The sequence below is a fragment of the Lemur catta genome, chromosome 8 (assembly GCF_020740605.2).
Source record: "Lemur catta isolate mLemCat1 chromosome 8, mLemCat1.pri, whole genome shotgun sequence".
Taxonomy (NCBI): domain Eukaryota; kingdom Metazoa; phylum Chordata; class Mammalia; order Primates; family Lemuridae; genus Lemur; species Lemur catta.
This window is the reverse complement of record NC_059135.1, coordinates 20,423,494-20,436,454: the sequence shown is the minus strand read 5'-3', so window position 1 is coordinate 20,436,454 and position 12,961 is coordinate 20,423,494. Positions and strand designations below refer to the sequence as shown.

General features: G+C 37.3%; 1 protein-coding gene across 2 annotated transcripts in view; it reads left to right on the top strand.

Annotated features, from left to right (window-relative positions):
- The window catches only part of VWC2L (von Willebrand factor C domain containing 2 like), a 164,340-nt gene that overhangs the window by 125,389 nt on the left and 25,990 nt on the right, over window positions 1-12,961 (top strand). The gene's annotated exons all lie outside the window — the stretch shown is intronic.

The following is a 12,961-nucleotide window of genomic DNA, read 5'->3' as shown; positions in this document are numbered from 1 at the left end:
CATTCCCCTCTCCCATAATCTGGGTTAAGTACCCCTCTTAGATATACTCTGCACTATGAAAACTCACGTGTCCACTCACCCCTTCCCCAATAGTGTGTAAGTTCTTGGAAGGCAGGACCTGAGTCTTAATGTCTTTGGATCCGTAACATCCAACAGAATGCTTGGTACTTCATAACAACTTAATTAAAATGAACAGAATATACCACATTTTCTTTATCCATTCATCTGTTAATGGACACCTCAGTTGATTCCACATCTTAGCTATTGTAAATAATTCTGTTATTTGCAACATAGATAAATCTGGAGGACATTATGCCAAGCAAAATAAACCAGGCACAAAAAGACAAAAAAATAAAAAATAAAAAAACATGTGGAATCTCTCTTATATGAGAAATCTAACACAAAAACAATTGAACTAATAGAAGTAGAGAATAGAATGATAGTTACTAAAGGCTGGGGAATGGGAGGAATAGAGAGATGTTGGTCAAAGAGTACCAAGATAAAGTTAGGAGAAATTCAATGATAAGAATTTAAGGTGATAGATATGTGAATTAGCTTGATTCAGTTATTCCACACCATATATATCATAACATTACTCTGTATCCCCAAATTATATACAATTATGAGCATTCAAAAAATTGTTAAATGAATGGATCAAGTGAACAAATATATCCATGCCTTTTTTTTTTTGTTTATACTTCCTCCCAAAATACACTGCATAGATTGTATTGAACCCATTAACCCAATTCATAAAACCAAACAAGTGACCAAGGACAAGCAAATTGTTTCCAAATGGACTGAGAGAGGCTTTTTTTGGTGGGCTTGCCATGAATGAGATTTTGAACTGGACAGTTAGTAAATATGAATCTCATTATGCATGCTCATGCCCCCAAGCATTTTTCTCCTTCTCCAGCCTTCTCTTTGGGACATGTGTATTCTTATTGCCATTTTTCATGAGAACACTATAGGGGATGAGATGATTATGCTTGGAAGTTGTGAGAAGTCATAGTAAACAATGTGAAAAGCATATATCCTAACGTCTGCATGGCTATGATAGACAGAGACTGAGAGACAGACTGAGCACTATTCATTGACAACTGCCAAATGATTCTTCATGAACCACTCATTCACTCACAAATGTGGAAGCTAGTATCACTCTAACAAGTTATTACTTTGATTAGATATATCCATAGGCTACCTCCTACACACCATAGGTGAGTACAGTTGGCTTCTTGTAAAAGTAGAGAATCAATGGGATGCTTGACTTATGTTAAGCAGGTCAAATGAATATTATGTTACAAATGTCTCTGATTCAGTCCATTCAACCAAAATGTGTTGAAGAAGTAACTTTGTGGCTTTAAATGCTATGGGTGAGGACATATTCTAGATAAAAATCTTCCAAAATATATATATATATATATGTCTCAATAAAGCAAATATTTTTATTGAGTGACTATTGCAATGCAGACTCAAACAAAAATGCAGATTCTTAGATTTCATTGTCCGTATAATTTTAGTATAATTTAATATGCATTAGTTACTATACATATTTAGTACCTATAATTTAGTATAGTAGTATCACTTCTCTTAAAGAAAGATATTCTAATGAAATGTTTTTTCTGCCTTCTCCCAAGTACATTTGTAAAATATCTTACTATTTGCTACCTTAATTCTGATACTTCACTTTGTCAATTTTAAGTTACTTAAGAGCTAGAAGTGGTTACATGGGTGATCTGGGGCCACTTCTATCAAAAAATCCACAGTTCTCAGTGTTGTTTGAGAGAGGAATTAGCTGTCTAGCCTTTTTGCACAATTCACATTAAAACTTCCATTGGGGAAAACCCCTCATAATTTCTAAAGTGAGTACTTTTAAATTGTGTCTATATATCTTCCTTGCATGAATGAGTATCTGGCTTCATATCTAGCTGTACTTGCTGCAATGCTGCCTCATAAAATTAAGCAACTATACAATCAATTACATTTTTAAAAAGGCAATGTTATGGTGCTCTTCTTGGATGCCACACTGCCTCTGATTTGTTTGGGGACTACTGTGCTTGATTAAGAATGATAACAAACACTTGATAACATCGCAAAGGAGATGTAAATCAACTCAGAGGAGCAACAAAGCATAACCCAATTGACATCAAGGGAAACTATTCCTTAAACATCTTCGATTCAATCACAAAAAACTCTATAAAATTATTTATGTAGCCCTTTTCAAAATTTCATTCCTTTTTCAAAAATTTGTCACAATCAAAATGCAAATGCAAAATAAATGTTGTGATTAGTTGACTGTTAGTAAAGTTGCCACTGCTAGCTAAAATCCTTGTGTGTACCATGTGTTAATTAGGAAAAAAGATCAATGGGAATGAAAGAGACCTTTTAGTTCTGTTACTGTGTGACTATTTCTTACTCTCAACCATTAAACTGGTAACCTAAAATTTTCATACTTATCCACAAACTTTGGTAATGAATAACAAAGTTAACCTGACCTTGTCTAGTAGTTAATCCAAGCTGAAGGTTTTGCTTTGTATTTCATTTTCTCTTGATGTACTGCTTCTTTTTGGCAGGCACTTTGCAATTAGATAGAATAAAATTTTTACAGCTTATATCTTAACAAAGATACTAACTTTCCTGAAGCAGATTGTTTTATCTTTCTTTAAAATAAACTACAGCTCAGAATAAGCATCACTGCTATAGTCAAATACAATGTATTACACAATTTAATTAAATTTTCCCTCTAAAATAATTTTTAAAAAGTAAGATTAATTTTGATCTGGGGTATATTTTTAATGCTGCATGGGGCTTGTCTGTATGTGTTTCACATTGGTAAAATTCACAGAACACTTAAAAAAGATCAGATAAATTAGCTAAAGGGATGACATATAAAATTTAGGACCTACCATTTCTTATTCTTCCTTCCCAAGAAAGCGTAGTTGGAATTGAGTATCCTCCTGGAAGTGTTGATATCTGCATGGGGAGAGGCCCAAGTAAAATAATGAATAATCTCTAATGATTGAATAGAACATACATCTGCTAAGGATATCAGATAAGCCCTTGGTATTGGAAAACTGGATTTAAAATAAAAGCCTCAGAAAGAAGATAATAGATTATACCATCAAAAACAATATTCAACTTTTATTGGGAATTTACTAGAATTTTTATGTGCAGTATCTCTTTAAACTTCACAATAACCTATGAACAGAGCACCCCGTTTTACAACTGAGGACACTGAAGCTCAGAACAGTTAGGCAAATAGCCAAGGTTCTACAGGAAAGCCAAATTCTGAAGCAAGATTCAGACCCCAACAATGTGACTCCCATGTTCTTGCTGTGAACCACTTTGCAACACTGCCTGAAAACAAAACACTCTCTTCTCCATTAAGAGATGGTTTGTCCTTGCATATGGTAGGTGTATATCAAAGAGCTGGTGTCTTTAATTCTTAAATATAACCAACACCTTTTGTACCTGGATGGACGGTATCTATTTCCAGAGTTCCTTACTTTTCAGTGCTAATGAACAGCACATTCTCCCTAAGATTTACATGAGAAGAATGCAGACCTCACCTGAGTTAGAGGAATCCCAGGGAAATTAATTTGCTCCCTGAGAAATGTGTAGTAAATACCAGACAGCTTTTCGTCTAAAATGCCTAAAACAGACCTTGTAAACAGTACATTGAAAAGCAAGACAAGAGGGACTTGGGATGGATTTCATGGTAATATATGTGCCCTTAAGAATGTCAAAATGTTCTTTCCTCCACCAATAACAGAGTCAGACCAAAGCTTTTCTTTAGACAACACACGCAAAGAAGCCAATGAATTGCTCCCATTTATTTCACTTTCTTTTACCCCCAATGTCTCTAAATTTAGCTCTTCTCCTCCCATCCCAGGTGCACTGTTCTTCAGCTAGTAAAGTGCAGGGCGTTTTGCTTATATCAACTCAAGAAATACTTTGGCACAAAATGTCGGGATGCTATATGAGATGTTTATCTGGGCTGGAATGGTTTAAAACCATGTCCTCTATTCTGCTATCCCCTTTCAGGCTCTTTATATAGTTTTTCTTCATTCCTTTTAATTTCTTCATTTTGTCTTTTAGTCTTGATTCCACCCAAACAGGAAAGCAAAAAATAAAACAGTCCCTTCTGTGACTTCTCCTTGTTTATTTTTCTGAGTGACATTTAGCTATTTCCACAACAGGCTGAGTCACCCAGGCATATGTCCTTCTGTTAATCTGAGGGCTCCTAATCCCATCCACATAATAGCTGCCTCATTACTCCATGTGTTTTGATTCATTGATTAGCAGGCTTCCTGGCATAGAATAGCAACTCAACATTTGTCAAAGAAATGATTGAATGAACTTGAAATCTGTGATGGAAGATGAGCTTGGAAAAAGAATTGTTTGGATAGTACATGGATAAAAATGGCAGCATGCATAGTGGTGATGAACTTGAGTTTGGGCTAAGGCAGCGTTCATTTTGCGCTCCTGCTCTGCTGTGTGTTGGCTGGGGCCTTGGGCGATCACTCAACCCCACCAAACCATGGCTTCCCCATCTCCCAAACTAAGACTGAACCAATTAGCATGTACCACGCTCAGCTCTGTGCCCAACACCTAGTAAATACATAATAATAACGCTGTTTGTTTATTTGGTAGTAAGCAGGTAATGCATTTACACTAATAACATGGAGATTTTAATTTGAGTCACTGAAACTGATATAGTCTAGGTAAATTTTAGATAGCGTTAAAGTTCTGAGGGAGACTAAGGACTGTTTATTCTTTCATGGCGCCTAATTCAGAATAATAATAAAGAGCCGCCAGAAGGGAAGTTCAGCTGCTGAAGAGCTGCCGTAGTTGTTTATTTTTGCTCAGGTGGAAGAGGTCATTCATTATGGGACAGTGTTGGCTCCCCAAGTGGATATAATGCTGGCGACAGTTTGCCTGGCTGTAATGGCTTCCTCTCATTTTAGGTGGTTCTCGCCACTAGATTATTAAGAGTTCCTTCAGCTTGTCCTTACATGCAGTGCAGTAAAATTTTGGGAAAGCAAGCTGTGACCACTGGTGACTATTTGCATTTATACACAACACACCAAGCTTCCAGGCAGCTTGGAAGATTACATAAACACCTCCAAAACCTACCAGGATTGTAATCCCTCTCAGGTGCCTGATACCAGCTGTCGTGCCTGTCTAGGGACCGAGATTGCCAATTGCCTTTCTGTCTTCCACACTTGCCGCATCAGTGAGCAATCATTGCTGCTGACAAGACTTTGATGGTCCTAACGCAGAGGTGGGAGCAAAGTTGAAGTGACTGAAAACTTCTCCTGCTGCTGCCTGGTTCAGATTGACCCTGACATCGTTCAGAAATGTGCAGTTAATGCAAGATGCAAATGCCGGTGTTAAGAGCTGCCAAGGCCGACAGAATTCCTGTTTCAGCTAGTGTCCACCACACAGTGACAAGAGTGCCCCAGGCAAGTGAAAATCGCTGCAGGCACCAGTCAAAACAAGCTCCCTGCATCTTATTATCCCACTAGTGTGCCTCTCCTATGCCCTTTCCAATCTTTCAACCTTCATACTCTCTCTGCCTTTCCTACTCCAGGCATGGATTTATCCCAGGGGTGGTTACAGCTAATGGCTGTACAATTTTTGTGCACTTTCATCCAAGACATACTTAGACATACTTATATAAACCTTCCCATTATTGAAACTTGTGCACAATTTAGAAACGATGTACCAATTTGAGGTTTATTCATTCAGCAAACATTTATTGCACACCCACCCCATGTTAGATTGTCATTGTATCACACTGATGCCTTTTCTTTGCAAGTTTCTGATGGTTCTCACCGCAAAATTCTAAATCCTCCTCATAGAATGCCTTGCACCTAAAAGAGTGTAATATTCTGTTTGCATAGATTTCTCTGGCAGATACTCAGTAGCAATAGCAACCTACTGACAGCAGCTCTTTTAGGTCAATATGAAAAGTTGACTTCTAAGTTAGAGTTCTAAAAGGTCTCTCCCATTGTGAAATGCTCCCCTTTCTCCCAGAATTACTAAAAACATTGAATAGGGATGGTTTCATTGTGTTCAGACAGAATTTTCAGCCTAGCCACAATCTAATTCATTTTTAAGACCCCTCAATTCTCCGGGAAACATTTACCTTTAAATATGTCTGGATTAGCCATATAAAACTTATGTATAATAACATCAATTTCACATGGATGTGACTCAACTGAATAAAAATTATAGGAAAAAGCTAATTCTATTTCATAATATGTTTAAGTCAGTCAAGCTATTCTAATCAGTGTCATTAAGTTCTCCTCTTCACATTTCAGAAACAGGGTTTTTTTTTGGTTTTTTTTTTAAGATAGTTATCAAATATAATAGTCAATGGAAAGTATTTGTCTTATCCAGAGCACTTTTCAGAAAACCAAACCATGTTGTATTTGCTCCCAGAAAATGTAAAGATTAGTCATCCTGCAGCTGAATATGCTGACCAACAAAAGGAAGAGGAAAACAAAAAAGACTGTGAGAGGAAAATTAAGATGGTTGGCAAGGTCCCTTGGCTTAATTGAATAAACAAGGGAATAGCATCCTACACACCCGCTCAAAGCCAAACTGGTTTGGCTGATTCTAAAGTGCTAAGTGGTTCCCCACAGGGCATTAAAGAAGTTTTGGCTTTTGGCCAAATCTGCCAAATAGCTTTACTTTCACTTTTTTGCTGAGTAAGCAAAAACCTAAAGTCTTGATGATGCACCCAGAGTGTGATTATTTGCCAATATTATGACTATGGAAATTGCAAGGATACATAGTTCTTGCTGCAAGTTACAGCAAGGTTTTCTCGCTTATTATTTTGCTTGGTTATCCTGCAACCCTATAAGAACAAAAATACAGGAATCATATTGCTATCCCTGTCTAAAAATGAGGAATGAATATTGCTATCCCTGTCTAAAAATGAGATTCAGAAAGATCACACACATAATAAGACACAAAACCAAGACTAGAATCTCTGGCTTCTGATTCCAAGACCTTTATTCCATGCTTGTCAACAGAGAAGACTGACTCCAGGTATGGACAACTTTGCCATATCCCTAGCATTGTAAATAATCTGGATATGTATCTCTGTGTGGGTATAGATGAGAGGGCCCTGTTTTAGTAGAAGTACAGAGTTGCTGGTTCTTTTTTTTTTTTTTTTAGCTAGATCCAAATGTTGTTAAGAGGATCTGATTTGAAAAGCCTTAAAGAAAGTAGCAACTGGTCACTGGCAAGTACAAGCTGGAGCTTCTGGCCCAAACTGGTCAACACAGCCCCACCTCTTCAGCCCCTCTGTGACTTGGAAGTGCCTTAGGCCCAGTGGTCTTTCATGAGCCTCCCCCATAGCCCACTCCTGGTTGTCTTTTCCAGGACAGTCCAGCCTAAGAACTGGTACACTGGGTACTGCCTGATGCTGGACTCCATCTTGTTATCGGATGAAGAGTCTTGAGCCAAAGACTTGGTAACCCAACAAGTGATTGAATAATAGTAAATGTGCATAGATTTTGGAATTGAGCTTGGGCAAGTCTCTTTACCTCTCTGAGTTCCAATTTTTTTAATCTAGAATGAGGGACACTACTACATTTATTGAAAATTTGCTGAGAAGATTATAAAAGTTTAATGGATTGATCTCTTATATTGTGCCGTGGGTCAGGCACTTTTCTATGCCCCATAATAATCCCATGAGGTGAGTGCTATGATTATACCACTTTGCAGATGAAAAAATTACAGCAAAGAGGAATTAAGTAACTTGGGCAACTTAGTAAGCAGAAAAATTGAGATTTGAATCCAGGGTCCCAAATCCACTATGCTCTACTGCTTCCCTATTATCCTGATTTTCCACATATTCTTTACCACTTAAACTGCAAAGTCTTTTTACATTAGTTGCTTTGGATTGGGTCTAAAATGCCCAATCTCCATAAATTCATTTCTAAATGCATCTTCTAACAATTATATGGTCACTACTATAAAGAGTATAAGATGGATATAGAACTTTGAAGAATTATAAAAGATAAAAGCAAAGTAGTAATAAAGTCAGTCAGGAAAACTGTATTATCTGCAACAGAGGTATTTTGCAAGCAGGGAAATAGAAAAAAAATAGAAAAAATCCTACAAGGTACTTTAGGAGCACTGGCATGTGCTGTATACGTGTGTGCTCTTCCTTTGAAAGCCATTATTAATAATTGTTCATCTTTAAGTAATATCTTTGCCAACATACTGAACACACTGAATATCACCCCTAAACAAGCTGATGTAGAAAATACAGAATGATACATGGCTGTTGCCTTTTGGATTAATAACTTCTTTTTAACCAAATATGATAGTAACACATGATCATTGTAAAAAGAATGTTTAAAGCAAGACAGTCATTTTGCTCAAGTATCAGTGATAGTGATACTAAGTCTAAATAATGCATGTGGCATCTAACACGATACAAAACATTTCAAAATGCAATGTAATATGATGTTTCTGTAGTTTCAGAGCTGGCAGAAACCCAAGGAAAATCATTGATGTCTCTTCTGGAAAAAAAAAAAATCATCTCTGTGGCAATTTTATAAAGTTTTTGTCAACTTCAACCAAATTGAAAATATGGCTTGAAAAGTCTCACTTTCTCAGTGAGACTATCAGAGAAATCAAGAAATTTCATAAATATCCTTCTGAGTATGTTCCAGGAATCTGGCCACAGAGGCAACCATGTCTCATGCCCATGGTTCCTCACTACACCGTTTAAGGAAATGTCTGATTTATCTCACTCCCACACTATAAAGAGGAAAAAAAAAATCTATGAAACCATTAATTCAGCATCAACTGATTCAAATTTTCTGCACTGGATCTAGCACACACATGCACACGCGCGCACACACACACACACACACACAAAACCCAGGGATATTCACCAAAAATAATTTATTCCATTTCTAAAAGACATTTCTTTATCCACCTTCCTATCACCTCCCTTCTCCAGCCCTGCTCACTAACTTCGCATTTGATTTGGAATTACATGCCAGAGCATGAATATTAATTAGCATGCTTGGGGTTGAGTGGGGAAGTAATTGGTATAAACAAAGGGAGAAAACCCTAGCTTAGCTCTGGGAAATGAATCGCCCCTAAAACAGTCTAGTGAGCTAAGCCTAAATGATTTCTGTTTCCTCACAGTGTTGAATCTTTCATTTCTTCTTATGGTCAAGCCCATTTACTAAGCCATGCTAAGGAATTGCTGTGGCATTTGGCATAGCTGCCAAGATGCACAAAACTTCAGTTGATTACCATATGTTCATTGTGTTCATTTTCTTTCAGCCAAATGCTCCCTAGATCTTGTTTGCTGTCTCTTTTAGCTTCTCCTAGATTCTCCTAAATTCTAATGGTTTCCTTGCCTTCTCAATAATGCTCTAGTGGGGAGCATGCAAAAGCACATTTTTATTCTAGAAATGGCCACAGTAGGAGCAATATTGCACTTCTATGCAGCAGTTGTCATCATTGCCAGTGATTGTTAGTTTCATAAAAATGAAGTGTAATGTTCACAGGCAGATCAAGCAATAATTGCAAATATGAGATTTTTAAAAACAGAAAACACATGCATTGTTCAGGTACACAGAAACCTTGTCATATTTCTATTATAATGTTTGCATATTTAAAATGAATGTCATTCTTCTCTCCTTGAAGCTTCAGTTTTTATAAAAATCACTTTTAGCAAACACCAAGAACAGTGAATGTGGCTGATTGAGAAGAGTTCTCATTGGTAGAGTTGTCATGTTACAGTGATTCTGTGCCAAAGCCAAGTGTCACAGAGGTAACCCCAAGAAAGATGATATTCCAGTTTTAATATTAGAGGCAAAACCTACTTTCAGAAGTACTGTTGGAATAAATGCTAAAATCGTTTACTGAACCCCTTCTATGCCATGTGCCGAGTGCCTTTCTGGTGTTCAAAGTCCAGTGTGGAAAGAAACATGACCATAAATGCCTTCTATGCCTGATTCTATAATGGAAATACAGAGCACAGTTTAATGAAGGCCTCAAAGGAAAGACAGTCAGCTCAAGCTGATGGCTTTTTTTAAATCAGGATCTGAAGGTCCCCCCACTTGAATGCCACTATATATCCAGAAATGAACTGGGAGCTTGAGGAAATTCTAGGAAAACAAATAGAAAACTTGGGCTTCCATCCCCAATCTCTTGAGTTTACACCCTCCTGAAATCCTTTAATCAATCTTAGACTAAAACAAGCATGATTAATGTAGACCAGCCAGAGTAGAACAAAACAGCTAGGTCTAGATGCATACAGCCTGGAATAAACTCGAGAAAGTTCTACATACAGTGTCCAGGGCAAGGTAAATTTACTAGGGCTGAAAGGGTAGAAGATACTTGAACATTTTTCACCACATGCTCTGTGGTTATTAAGTTGTGTTCATGGTGCCTGTATAGGTGCTCCTTAAAAACAAATGCTACAGTTAATTTTAATGATATAAACATCATTAACCTGGCATCAACCTGAAAGTTACCAGGGAGCAGACTAACTGAGCAACATTCACTCAAGATCATTGTACAGGAAAACTGAGCAAAATTTTATCTATATTTCCCCCTTAGTGACAGGACTCTATAATTGTAGAGTTCTGGTGTGTGCAATGTCATAGGTAACTGAAATTACTAAGAGTCCATGTGAATCAAATAAGGATAAGCACGTTCCCTAAGTAACTGGGTTTTAGTGGAAAACAAACAGCCTTGCAAAGACTTCATCAGTTCTTAGCTTAGCATGACTTCTCCCGTACAAATAGTTGGAAGCAAATCATTTTGTCCTGAAGAGGCACAGTGAATAGTGTACAGTAGGTGCCAAGCAGAACTTGTTGAGTGAATCCACAAATACATGAGGGTTTGGCTCTAACTGTAGCTATGAGAGTTTTTATTTCTTCTTCCAGCTTCTTTCATGATTTGGGTTTTACACTGAGTCACACAAGTTAATGTGAATCTGCCTTCTTCAAATGTCTTCTCCATTTAGAGACATTGCCAATGGAATTCTAAGGCTGTCATTAAATCTACAAAAATCATATGACTCATCGATGCTTTCCTCTCTGAGGCTCTTCGCCAGTAGTACACTAGCAGAGCAATTAGTCACTCGTACTACTCAGGCCTCTTGCTAGTTCTGAGCCATGTGGCTCAGTATCACTTCTGTATTATATGTGTTCCGTCACTGCTTGACAGCACAAGGCATGTGATTTACAGGCTTAAAACATTTACACAATTCTTAAAAAGTTTTGTGCCAATATTCTCTAGAATACGCGTGGGCATTTTAAAAAAAAAAAAACTGAATGTTGGCAGAGATGATGTACTTTTGATTTCTGAAAATGAACAGTGCAAGCCAGTAGTTACAATTCATAAATAAATTTCCATGTTTTCCTTGCAGGATATAAATACGTTAAAACACTGCCTACAAATTCAAATTTAAGCAGGAAACTCAACCAAATCCAGTGTATTGAAGTACCATTCTAAAAATACTGAAACATCCTTGATTTTTTAATATACATAAAGCAGCTAAGAGCAGACCACAAATGCTTCAGTCAAACACAACCAAGTTGTCAACATAGACAATTTGTCAAATGGCTACTGTGATAACAGCCGGCAACTATTTTAACCCACGTGTAGGCTGAACCAAGCTCTTCTCTTTTCAGAAATTCTTTTTAAGGGCACTAAGAGCATCATTAGTAATCAATACACAGTTTGAAATTCTTTTAAAATCCATCAGGAAATTCTACTTTGCGTCTAGACTGATCCTTCCTGTTTTAGCATGCTGTACAAGTTGATTCAAGGGGTAGTGTTCCACCTTTCTATTGCTCTGTAACAACTTACCACAAACATAGTCACTTAAAAGAAGACAAATTTATTCTTGTACAGTCTTGGAGGTCAGAAATCTGACATCAAGGCATTTGTTCTGGAGGCTCCAGGAAAGAATTTGTTTCCTTGCATTTTCCAGCTTCTAGAGACCACCTGCATTACTTGGCTTGGGCCCCCTTCCACTCCAGCCCTTTGCTTCATTCTTCACATCTCCTACTACTGACACTGATCCTCCTGCCTCCCTGTCATATATAACCCTTGTGATGACAGTTGGCTCAGCTGCATAATCCGTGATAATCTCCCTATCTCAAAATTCTTGGCTTAACTATATCTGCAAACTCTCTTTTATCTTGTAAGGTAATATAATATATTCATAGGTTCCAGGGACTAGTATGTGGACATCTTTTGGAGGCCAGTTTTCAACTTGTCACAGGTAGATATATCAAGGAGGACACAAATATAGTAGCTCCACCTGTTTAGGACATTATTTCTCTCTCTAAAGCGTCAGAGAAACACAGATGAAAAGAAACAATTAAATGACACTACTAAAAACAGGCCACATTAATAAGTTGTCCTAGTCACATATTTATGTTATGAAAACCTGAGATCTGGGTAGAATTATAGGATACATTTCCTGGATCTCCCTTCTCAACTCCTAAAAATAACATTGATGCCCCATTTATTGCCTTACCTAGGTGAATCTGCTAAAGCTCACAGAAAAACACTGAGGTGGATCAAAGACTTTACCTCCTGACATCTTTCAAGATCACTCTGCACACTTTCTGATGCAAAGAAGAGATAAACCTAGATATGCAAATATTTAAAAAGTGCCTAACTCAGTGTTTAGAACCAAGTTGCCTTGAAAACCTGCATGTGAAATGCAAGTGCTGCACAAATTCTCTTTATTGCTCAAATGCTCCAGAAAGTACAATCCCTAGGGCTGTGCTGTGTCATTTGGAATGAAAATGAGCATCATATGAAAACTTGGGTGTATTTAAAGGTCAGTGAAATTTCAACCAGATGTTTTGCTTCCATATAACCAACTTGGCCATAGGAGTGGTTTATAAATTCCACTTGGGGGAAATAAATGTAAATACTTTTAATAAGATGTTTTCCA